Here is a 12508-nt window from a genome sequence, read left to right as displayed (position 1 = left end):
CCAGCCAGAGAGGCTGAGATTGGAGATCTTACATTTGTTTGAATTGTTTCTGATTTTACTTTCCATTACCTATGCCCAATTGTCTTAACATTGAGCCACTAACAAGGACCACTTAGGTCATTGAACTCTATCACATCCAGTGTGGAGAGAGAGAAAGGATTTGGTATGGCCTATAGCACTAGCCTCCTCCGTTCCCAAGTGAGGCTGTATGAGCCCACCCCATAAATGCTGGACTACACATAGTCAGGATCCTCTTAGATCCCCAAGAGAGGCTGCTCCAAGCCCTAGGCTTTAGGAGCTGCTAGGAGCCTCATTAGCTAGGCTCATCCCTTTTTGTAAAGTGAAGCACTGTTGACTGACCACTGTAGGCCCATTCTCTAGGCTCTGGGTTTCCTTCCCAAATAGCCAGAAACCTGCTCTCCAGCTCTGCCTTGGCATCTCTCTGGATGCAAACCAACATGTACAAACCTAGGTCTCAATTATCTGTGAGACTGTCATTGTCACTAATACTAGACATCTCTTATAGGACATATGCTCTTAGAGTGGATGTTCATGTTGGTTTAGCCTACTGAGTGTGCAGTTGGGTGTTTACAATACCGGAAACAGAAGCAGGGCTAGGAAGAGATTAACTGAGCATCAAGGCATGGCAATCCTGACAACCGGCTCAGCATTGCTCTACAGAAATGACTACAAACCCCTGGATCTAGTGACATGTCCAAGAACTTTTGTTCATGAGATAGCCCGGATATCAATAGATAGCTATTATCACTTGTCTTTTACCTGGTAAATAAGTCAGCCAATACCCCTAAGTGTACTGGACCTCCACGAATGCTGGCCCTGTCCTGCAGGAAGGGCCTTGCATGCCCCTCATTGGTGTCTTTAGGAAAAGGAATCAAACAGTATGCAAATGTCTAAAATAGCAGAGAGTCACTGCTGGCAGGATGGGGTCAGTAGGCACCCGACTGGCAGACAAAACCCTTTCTTGGCAAAGGCTTCCTTTCCTTGACTGCTCTAGCAAGCCCCGCTCTGTGGATGTTGGCTTCAGTAACTCCAGTTCTAAAGTGGTGAATCAGGCCACTTGCCAAGTTGCAGTCTCATGAAGTGTCTGCCTTTCAGATTACAGAGGGGCTGAGTTCCTCATGGAGCCGCTAGGGTGCTCGCGGCTCCCCAGGGCTGGGGCGAAGGTCATGTGTGTCTTATGCTGGCCGACAATAGTTCAGTCAACAAAAGACAGCGTACATTTATAGACAGTCCCTTGGTATCATATGTCCCGGTGACATCGTATCTTAGTCATCTTGGTATATATAGGTATTCTCGACGGGAAATGGAGAGGTCACCTTAGAATTCATCTCCCAGATGTCCCCTTCCTCAAGTGACACATGGCTCTCTGTGCAGACAATGGGCTGTTCTCATCAAGAAGGAGCCAAGAAGCACTCCAGGTTGGTTAAATTGCACAGCACTTTGGTACGAACACTTGGTATTTTACTTAAACTGTGGCATGTTCTTCCTGCCTGTGGAGCGGTTTCGATGGGAAGCAAATGGGTCGTTTTGGAACAACACAGCTGGGTAAGACTGAGGCCTCTGCTCAGCATCGACTGAGAGAACAGATAGAGCTTTCATCAAAGACATATTTAGCATCTCTAGTCTTCCTCTGGGATGAGATCCAAATGGGAAGGGCATGAGAGTGCCATGTGTGGCTTTCAAGCCATAGCCCACGGCAGCATCACACCTGCTGCCTGATTTGGCAGTCTGTCGATTCTCTGCGTAGTAGCAAGGACCTATCAAACACCATGTGATGATGCTGGACAGGAATGTCTAGAGCGTGCCCGGAACTAGTCTGACATCCCATATGAAGCCTCAGAAGGGCTCGCTCCAGTGACCAGAGGAACTGTGTCATCAAAGGAGACAGCGATTGAGTTTAGGTGTGATCAGAGAAGGAAGAGTCCCAAGGGGCACTGTTGCAAGCATGCCCAAGCCACGTCCACTCCCAAGAAGCATTCTAGAAAAAAAAAAAAAAGATGCTTTTTTTGGAAGTTATTATTTTAAGAATGCTTCTAGTGATTTTCATAAACTGGGCTTTGTAGTTGACTTCACAGTGGGGTTTTAGCAGATGAACCTAATTCTTGGACGCTCCGGGACTGAATTAGGATCTAATGGCAAATAGTGTCTCTCCCCAGAGCTGGGGCAGCGATAGCAGCAAGCATTCTGTCTATTCATAACATCTTCAGCCATTGAAAAGATGCATTGTGTCTGCTGAGATTTCCCCCACCAATATGATTAAACATTTCTTTGTCTAGTCCATCCTGTTTGGAGTTTTTCTCACAGGGTGGAAGGCCCTTGCGGGCAAAGGGAAGGAAGGGCTGTAGAGTGAAAGGCGTCTTTCCCACTGTCAGAGATTTACTTTCCCCCTGGCATTTGATGGTGTGGTGAGGAAAAGCCCAGCCGCCACCCGGGAAGTCTCGGTGAACATTTGTGAAATCAAAGAAGCTACCGGTGGACTCTTCTAAAGACACAGCATTCCTTTAAGGGACACCACATCTCTTCATTTTTCTAGGAGCACACTTAGATCTGGAGAATTTGGCTTGCATCTGTCTATCACGGTGAATGGCATGGCCCTGGGCTATGGAGAATTGTTGTGGATGGTTTTCCCAGGATAGCATAGCCAGGCAATAGAAATGTCTCTGCCATGGCATAAATACGCTGAAGTAGAACACAGCTAAGTTTCTTAGTTGACCTCCATCCCCAAAGGTCCCTGCTGGTGTGGGGCTTCCAGGGAAACTGGGTCAAAAGCCAGGACAGTAATGTGCTGGAATTTTCTCAAGGCAGTTCCCAGGACTTCTGACTTCAGGGCTGTGAGAAGGGAGGCCCCACATTTCACCTTTGTTCCCAAGTCAGGAGATGGAGACCCTGCCCCAGTCAGATGCCACCACCCCCTTGGCACATCTCTTGACCTGCAGTGACATCCTACTCAGCCAAGTCAGAAGAAGGTCGCCCAGCCTAGTCCCTCTGGATAAATAACCCATGGCTGTGAGCCTAGCCTAGAATGACTGAGCCATCTCTCCAGTCGTGGAAATAGCCTATGGGAGGTCCAAAGCATGCATTCTCCTTTCCTGGACGGGCAAATGAGTCTGAATCTTTCTGCACAGAAATACTCTGTGCAATGTAAAACCCCGATTCTTTTAGCCAACGAATCTTAAAGATTCTAAGTGAGATTTCTCAGTAAGGGCTTGCATTGGCCTCACCCAGGTTGTCTGTTAAAATGACAGTCCCTCAAGATAATGTGTGCAAGTAATTATGCATACACAGAGTCAGGGAGGGAGAAGAGAGAGAGCTGTGTGTGGAGGCCTGGTTTGGAAGTCATTGCTCTGAAATATCCCGCACACTTGACCAAGTTCTCCCGGGCAGGAGTTGTGTGAGCTATCCCAGGTAGTCCCAAGTGCCTTGGGGCAGCTCGGCTTTCTAAATAGGGAATTGTACCAGAGACATTACGTGGCTTGCCATGGAAAAATACTCCTCATCAACTTTTTTCCCTTTAAAGTTCATTTCATTGCTAATAAAAGAAGGCTAAAGCCCTCGCACTTCAAAGCGTACAAACTGCTAACTTCAGTGCCAAACACCAGGCCCCAGCCAGTTACTGGCATGGAGCGGGTTTTTTTTTTCTTTCTTCTCCTTCTCCTTCTCCTTCTTCTTCTTCTTCCTCCACTTCCTCTTCTTCCTCTCCCTCCTCCTCTTCCTCTTCTTCCTCCTCCTCCTTTTCTCCTTCTCCTCCTCCTCCTCCTTCTTCTTTCTCATCCTAAATATGGGACTGGATTTATCTGTGAGCTTACCAAGCACATTTGGGGATACAGTGTACACCCCACTGGGCTAAGTGCCAGCAGAGGGAGACATGGTGGAGGCATGTCATTTTGCTGTCACTAAGTCAAAGTGATCTGTGATTCTTCCTCCCCCAAAAGTTTTCTCCTTAGATTGCATTGCCCATTTGATTTCAGGTCTGGGAATGCCCGCATGAAATGTGAAAACATTGAGTTAGTTTGCAAATTGTGTGTGCTCCAAAAGGCAGGCTGAAAAGGCCTGCATAGGCCGCCTTGCTCAGCTGCAGTCCTTCCTCAGTGTCTCCCAAGGACCAGGGTTGCCTGGTGGGCATTGTCCAGGCACCAGTGAGGCATTGTCTTCGGGTGGATGTCCGTGGTCTGGTATGGGGTCATCTGCCCTCCTTCACCTTTCCCAAGGTATTTTCACACATTTGTGGCATGTCAACATGTTGAGGGGCACAGCCCCTCAGGAGTTGTTTCTTCCCCTCGCTAGTAGTAAGTGGCTCAGAAGTTTGGGGGAGGCATTAGCTCACTCAAGAAATCCAGCAAGAGTCACCCACCTTCTCAATAGTGTGGATGCAACTGTGAGCCTGATGCAGTTGGAGTTCTTGAATGTTCCTCAAATGCTAGCATATACCCAGTTTCACAGCCTCTGGCACTAGTGGCAGACTTTCTTTTGCTTCCTCTGGGAAAGGAGGGAGCTTGTTCTGTCATGTGCTCCCTTCATGATATGCTGCATTGCCACAAGCTTAAAGCAACATGGCCAACCCCATAGATCCAAACAGCGAATCAAGTAACATTCACAAGTTAATCATTCAGGAATTTGTTATAGTAATGGAAATCTGGCTACCGCAGACCTGAGGAATTGTTCAGTTAACAGAACTCAACCCGCCCCCAGAATCCTAACACTTGTGTGAAAGACAGACTGGAAGGACAAAAACAAAAGTCTCAAGGGCGGCTGTGGAGGAAGGAGGAACCGAATGGACGGCAGCTGCCGCAGATCCACCCTGGTCAGTCTCTCCTGGGAGCTGCTCCGTGTGCACTGTGTGGCCTTTGTGTGTAGACCCTGGGAAGGAAGAATTTATTCAGGCTTGAGTGGAGGTTGGGATGCTCCTTCTATCATGAGCATGAGGTCAACCATGAAAATAAGTACATTTGTGCTTATTCTCATTGGTTAAGAAACAGGGGGTCTGTATATTTAAGTTGAAGACCCTGTGACGTGCCTTCCAATTCTTGCTAGTGGCAGTCGTGGGAGCTCACCACTGTAGCCTACCTGCTTCTCAGCAGAACTTCAGAAGTAACTGCATCGCTGTGATAAAAAGAGCCGTGTCCAACTTCTTCCCACTCAGTATGGATTCTGTCTGTGACTGTGCGACCTGCATTGAATTAACCCCTGAAACCTGAAACATTTAGACAGTTAACTTCACTGTTTGTAGTGTCCTTGTTTGTGTTACTTCTGATCTTTCAGTTTTGCCAGGTGTGCGGAGTCAAAGGTATGTAGAAAGAGAGTGTGTACCTGGGGACTAATAGAGAAACCAGAGAGAATGTGCATGTAACTATCAGTGAGTAGTCCAGTCCAAAGTTACTGATTGTCAGACAAGATTACAGTGGCTCCGTTCTTATGTGTTGGTTCCAGAATCTTTCAGACTGCCCTATGTCTCTGCCTCCCTGCACTGGGGTGACCAGGGAGTGCCACCTTACCTGGGTTCTGGGTCAGACACAGGTCCTCTTGTCTATGCAGCAAGCACTTTACAAAATGAGCCATCTCCCCAACCCCTGCCCACAATTTTCTAAAAAGGTTTTGAGCGTACGGTTGAATGCACAGATAGACAGTGTGCCCATGTAGAGGGTTGACTGTATACTTTGCACATAGATACACTGTACATGTGCAATTACACACGTAATGAATGAAACAGCTCATTCATGAATCTGCCACTGTCTGGTGAGACTGAGGCTTAGACCGAGGAAGCTCTGTGGCCGGACGGAGTAAGCATGGGGATTCTCGTGAGTCTATTAGACGCCAGGGTCTGAGCCACCTCCCTCTGTCACTGCAGACAGCAGCAAGGACGATGATAACAAACCAGCTATCTGCCGAACGCCAGTCAACCCTCCTTAAAATGTTACATTTTCTCTGACGTGACCTGCCCTGCAAGGAGATGGAGTCTTAAACACAGGGGTGTGGGGTTTCAGGCAACCGGAGTTTTTTTTTTTTTTTTTTTTTTTTTTGAAAACATAATGGAAAGCTTCAACTTTGGGAGACCAGCTCTCCCCTCCCCCAGTGCACATTTCTCTCCCCTTGGGGAGTTTACTTCGTTTTGCCCTCTCTTTCAAAGGTGCTGTGTGTCAGAAGCCAGGTGGCCTTGATTGTTGGTTATTTTTCTCCTCAGTGAGACGCTTTGTGGGGCTCCTACCGTTTGTCATCCGTTCGTGTTCATTTCTTTAAAAATCTGTCAGCAAATTAAAGTACACGTTACACACTGATTTTGTTTGTTTGTAATATTCAAGCCCGGTGGTCACGGAGTCTGAGTCATGTGGTTTGGGGCTTTTCCTTTCACACAACATGTGGAGATGGGCTTTCGCAAGTTTTGTTCGCGTTCCACAAAGAGGCCTACTTCTCTGACGTCTTCAGAGGGTGGTGGCCCTATCTGCTGGCAGGTGACCAATGCAGCAGCTGCCCTTCCCAGTGATGGTGGGAATCTTCAGGTTTGCCCTGTTCAAAGGGTTATGGAGAAAGCCAAGACCTATACAAGAAAGTAAGACCAAGATAAGTTGGATAAGAAGAGGGGCTTGAAATGGAGGTACAACATACTATTAACCATGGCCAGGACATGACTGATTTATATACCTGGTAGTAGAAAGCTTTTGTGTGAACGTCGGTGCTGAGCTAGTGATGGACAATTCAGCAAACAGGATCTAAATAGGTGTTTCCAGGTGCCAGGTTTGCCTCTGCGGAAGTCAGATGAAATGGGTGACTGTGGTAAGTAGTTAGTGTTCCTTTGGCTAAACATAACAAAAGAGAGTTATCAGTTGCTTAGGATTAGGCAGTCTGGCATTATTGTGTGTGTGTGTGTGTGTGTGTGTGTGTGTGTGTGTCCAAGTTCATGTTAATGGTTGAGTCCTGATTGTGATGAGGAGCAGGAGGACTGGAAAAATGTTTGTTACATTTCTCAGTGTGCTCTGAGGGCTATTCCCACCCACATGACCCAGAAGCAGCTTGCAAAGTCCCATGGCTTCTCATCATCATCTGCCTGCCCTGATTCTGTCTCCCTTCCTTGTGCTCCCAGCCCCCCACCCCTCTCTTTCAAGAAGTACTCTTCTAGGGCTGGAAAGAGGTGAAGAAAATGAACTGCTTTTACAGAGGCCAAAGTTCATTTCCCAACATGCACTTCAGGTGGCTCACAACCATGTCGGGCAGTTTATAGCTGCCTATAACGCCAGTTGAAAGGGATCTGACACCCTTCTCTGCCTTCCATGGGTACAAACACTCATATACACATAGTACCCCACCAACACTACCATGTGTGACCAGTGGGTGCACTTGTGTACACATACAAACACACTTACTAAAATTAAATATATATATATATTTATTTATTTTTATGTCCATTGGTGTTTTGCCTGCATGTATATCCATGTGAGGGTGTCAGATCTTGGAGTTATAGACAGTTGTGAACTGCCACGTGGGTGGTAGGAATTGAACTTGGGTCCTTTGGAAGAGTAGTCAGTGTTATTAACCGCTGAGCCATCTCTCCAGCCCCCTAAAAAAAATTATAAAGAAAAAGAAGGACACTCTGGTACCTCTGCTCTGATCCTAGATGCTGGATCTTCAGCCTGGGATTGTCTCCAAGGTTGTCCCTTTTCATAAACTGCAGCTCTCAGTGAGGAATGGCCACCGAGCTCACACTAGTCAGTCTGGGGATACGTCAGGGATCTTTATAAAAACCAATGCTGGGAATAAAGTTATGGGCTGCCAAGTTTGCTGTACGAGCCTGGAGTTACCAGGGGCTGTGTCGGGATAAGAGAAGTTACTTGTCTGCTGTTGGCTCGCAAGGAGCGCAGCTGAACTGAGGGCTGATGGCAAGGCATGCATCCCTTAAGCAGCTTTTCTCTGGAGCCATAGCCATCTCTGGACTTTCAGATAACCATAGGACCCTGTATTTGCACTTCTTCCGAAGTTTGGTTGCTGATACTCCGGTAAAAACGTTTGACTAATGGAAAAGTTGATCTGTCAAGTTACAGACATGGAAGGCAAAGTTGTCTGGGTCATATTAAGGTAGAGAGAACTCTTACTCCTTCTGGAAAATCTCCAGTCATTATCATATGGTCGAAAACCAGCTGGTTAACTTGAATCTAGCTCATGAAATACAAAGTGACCTCCTCTTTTCGAATGTCCTTCTTTCAACTACTTTAGAAGCTAATTATTTGAAATTGTAACAACAACAAAAAAGGCGCTTTCTCCTTCTCCTGGCAGCCAACAATTCAAAAATGGCTTAGAGTCCAGGGCCCTTGAGACTGGCTCCGGTGAACTCTTCCATCCATTAGCAAACCAAAGATCAACACATGGGAAAGGATGGCTACATGGATGAATTAGTATTCTTCCTTAGAGAAGTATATTCAAGAAGCTGAATTCTCTTACCTGAGGAATGGCTAAAGGTTGCTGGCTACCCCGTGAGAATATATGGACTATCACTGATATTTGTATTTGTAAAGAGTTAGTTAATAAGCATATTTCACTATTTCATGGAATGTATTTATTTGGAATGTGGTAGTGGGAAAAAAGGTAAAAATGAGAACAAGATAAATTTTGAAGTACCTAATTCCAGGAGCCTTTAATCTAGTCCACATCGAGTGTATTTCTGATGGGCTTTCCCCAGACCACACCAGAAGTCACCAACACATTGCTGGACAACATTTACAAAATGATGTTCAAGGGCCTGGAATATCTGGAGTAATAAATTTAAATAACTGTGGAAGTGTGGAAGAGGCTTGGACAGAAAAAAATGTCAGGCAAAGGCTTTGGTAGCATCTGGCTTCCAATAAATCATGGAGGTGATTTCATGGGTGAAGTGAGCTTCCTGGGGAATTGCTCCTAGGAGGATAAGGGACCGGGAAGCTCCAGGTCACTGGCTGCTCAGCGCAGCTTGAAAGTAGTGAGTAGATCTGGCGTCCCTGCTGAAGGGGATACAGGATTCTTAGTGCCAACTTCACTGATGTGGCAAGAAAAGAAAGCACCTCGTATCTGGAAGTCTGTCCCCAACACTGCGTCACAATGAAAGGAAAAAAAGCAGTGCACACTGTGGTCGAGAACTCTGTTGAACAGGAAGGTGCAGGGGAAAGGGCAGAGGCGGGGGACCAACAACGAGTGTGATGGAGAAGGCCAGGTGGAGGGAAAGACCTGCAGGGAGAGGCTGAGGCTCCACCAACTAGCCTGATGGGAAACTTCGCCAGGTCTGGTAAGGAAAGAAAGAGTGACCGTGGAAAATGTCTTGTAACTGAATAAGTCTGGGTTTTGCTCTTTCATGATAAATGTGGGAAGAGTAATTCAAGAAACACGAGAGAGCGTGGACATTCTTGGGAGCTGTCTGCCTGACTGCTAGGTTATTTAGAAGAGTCTTTCGAAAGTCCTGTCCTGTTTGGTTTGTTTTTGTTTGTTTATTGTTTGTATGTTTAAGGACTATCTACTATTCACAGGGAATCAGACATTGCATTAGGGCGTTTTAAGGCTTCCATGTCACATGAACTTGATGATAATAAATAACATTGAAACTCTGGCATTTTGATTCTAAAACATAATATGGATTGCCAAATGGATGTTCATTTGGGGTTTGTCTTTGCGGTGCTAATGATAGAAAACCAGGGTCCTCACAAGCAACACAAGTGCTCTACCCAACCCTTGACTTTGTGAAGAAAGGACCTTGTGGTGTAGCTCAGGCTGGCCCCCGGATCACAATCCTCTTACATCAACCTCCCATGCCCTGAGATTATCAGTGTGTGCTACCATGACTGGCAAACGTGGGATTATCAGTGTGTGCCACCGTGCCTGGCAAACGTGGGATTACCAGTGTGTGCCACTGTGGCCAGAAGCAACATTATTTTTAGTACAAAACAAAAAAGTCAAGAAGCAACTGCAGTTAGCAGGGGTTTTCTCTGAAGGACTTACCATTGTTTAAAGACTTACCCTATCCCGTGTTTGGTAAATTTATTAGAGTAATAGTCTCATTCCCAGCATTAAAGTGGTTTAATTTTATGTAGTTCTGGCTTGGATCATCATGGTAAGAATACCATTTACCAGATGCCATTTTAGACCACTTTCTCGTTTTTTTTTTAAGAAAAGTAATTATTCTTTATTCCCCTGTGTCCCTTATGTAACTCCCTCAATTAGAAGTGCTGTTTCTTAAGAGGTGTGCTTGAGCCTGCGCTCAGCAGAACCTGCCTTTGGCCTGTGGAAATGGCTCGGTTGGTGAGAGTTCGTGCTGTAGAAGCTTGAGAGCCTGCTTCCAGTCCTCAGAACACAGAGGGAAAAAGCCCTGGACAACAATGACTGGCTATATTCCCAGCACTGGGGACACAGCAACTGGAGGCTCCCTGGAGCTCACTGACAAGCCAGCCAAGCTGAGCCAGTGAACACCAGGTTTGGTGAGATGCCATGTCTCCAAAGAGGAGGTGGAGAACAATTGGGAGGACACCTAGCCTTGACCCTTGAACTCTGCATACACATGTGCCTCTATACATAAGGCACACATACTGCACACATACACATCTCACACATACAGCACACTCATATACACCTCACACACACATCACATAGACACATATGCCACACACATATATCTCACACACACACATACACCACACACAAACACACACACCACACACATCTCACACCTCACTCACATACACCATACACATACACAATGCCACACACACACACCACACACACACACACACACACACACACACATATATATATATCTTGTACATACACTCACACAATACACCATATACATACCTCACACAACACCCCTTACACAACACACACACACACACACACATATACCACACACATGTACTCTTCACTGCACACACCACACATACACACCACTGAGGGAGTTAAATGAGCTTCCAAAACTTAGAAACCCTGCGTCTTGAATTTGTAGGAGACAGGTAGTCTGAAAAGAAAGCGTGGTTTGTGAGTTCTCCATGTCTCTCTCCGCTGTTGACTCTGCATCCCTGCTGCTCAATTTTCCACTTTTAAAGAGAGTCCTCGCTAGTGCTAGTCCAGCCGCTACCTTTGCCCCTTCCCATCTCTGCAGCTCTTTACAGCATGCGTCTTTTGAGACCCGCGTGGCAGCTTAAGTTTCAGTTTTAGGTCAGAATTTTGCTCTGCTCCGGCTTTGCCAAGAGAGCCCTCCTGAGCTGTTCATACCAAAGAATCCTCATTCTAAGCCCCTGAGCCTCCAGGCTGCTGGAGTAAAGTAGTTCTGCTCATTAAGGACTCATTAAGGACGTTACTTACCATACGCAACTGCTGACAAAGGGGAAACCGGTCCTTTTCTAATGACTTTCTAACAGAGCCTCTATTGTGCGTAGAGACCTGAAGTGTGAAGGCCACTCTGAGAAGGTTGCCTGAGAAAATAACCAACTTGCTAAGAAGTTTGTAGAAGAAAAGCTAACAGTTTAGCCACTTGCTTTCTCTGGTCAGCAAAAGGGGTCCCTGCTGTCCCTTAAATAGGACTGTCCAGATGGCCCCCACGGAGACAGTGAGGACAGGGGTGACCTGGGGGAGGAGATCAGCCACAGGAACCCTCCCCCGACCATTCCTGATCACCTCACCATGTGTTGTGGAGCTTCCACGGAGAGCAGTGACTAGTGACTAATGATGGCATCACAACCACACTGTGAACTGAAGTAATTCTGGCTAATTCCATGTCACCCATGCATGCAAATAGCTTCTTGGTCCCTCAGACTCCGAACACTCCTCCGTCGTCTGCTCACGCTACCCTCTACTTGGCGCCATCCTCTCCCCATCATACCCAAATCCTTCAGTACCCTTCCCTTTACCACTCTCATCAGAGCAGCAGGTGCCCCTCTGGTTAGAGCATCCATGACAACGCAATTTCCACCGCACCCTCGTCTGCCGGGACGGTGAAGAAGGAGGAGGGTTTGTGTCAGACACCAAGGATGGTGATTACAGCAAGGTCAAGGAGCCTGAGCTCCGGATACTGTATTCTGTGTGGCTTCTCTCCACAGAAGCATATCTGGAAGCTGAAAGACATATCAGCATTTCTCTTAGGAGAAAGTCTTCATCGTGATGATACCAAGTAGGAATTACTAAAGGAGAACCGGGCGCTCAGCTGGCTTCACCTAAACACGCTAAACTTCATTAGCTACCGTGGTCAGAATCCTTGAATGTAGTGAACACCAACAAACCCCACCAAAATGGCTTTGAGCTAAGAAACAGACAAGGCAATCATAGGATAAACTGTGGCCCCAATTATATATGAAAAGGTTGCGTGGAGAACCAGGTTCTCCACGGTGGGGGGGAGGAGGGGGAGGGTCAGCTGTGGCAACACACAGCTGGAATCTCAGAGCTCAGGAAACTGAGGCAAGGGGGTTAGAAATTTCAGGCCATCCGAGGCTACATAGTGAAACCCTGTGCCAAAATGAACTAGGAAGAGATAAGGAAGGAAGAGGTG

The 12508-nt window shown here is 46.7% G+C and overlaps 1 protein-coding gene across 7 annotated transcripts in view; it reads left to right on the top strand.

The window, feature by feature from the left end:
- The window catches only part of Atp8a2 (ATPase phospholipid transporting 8A2), a 577323-nt gene that overhangs the window by 444877 nt on the left and 119938 nt on the right, over nucleotides 1–12508 (top strand). The gene's annotated exons all lie outside the window — the stretch shown is intronic.

The sequence above is a fragment of the Myodes glareolus genome, chromosome 12 (genome assembly GCF_982192425.1).
Source record: "Myodes glareolus chromosome 12, mMyoGla1.1, whole genome shotgun sequence".
Taxonomy (NCBI): Eukaryota; Metazoa; Chordata; class Mammalia; order Rodentia; family Cricetidae; genus Myodes; species Myodes glareolus.
The sequence above is the reverse complement of the archived record's forward strand: the minus strand, read 5'-3'. Positions and strand labels throughout refer to the sequence as shown.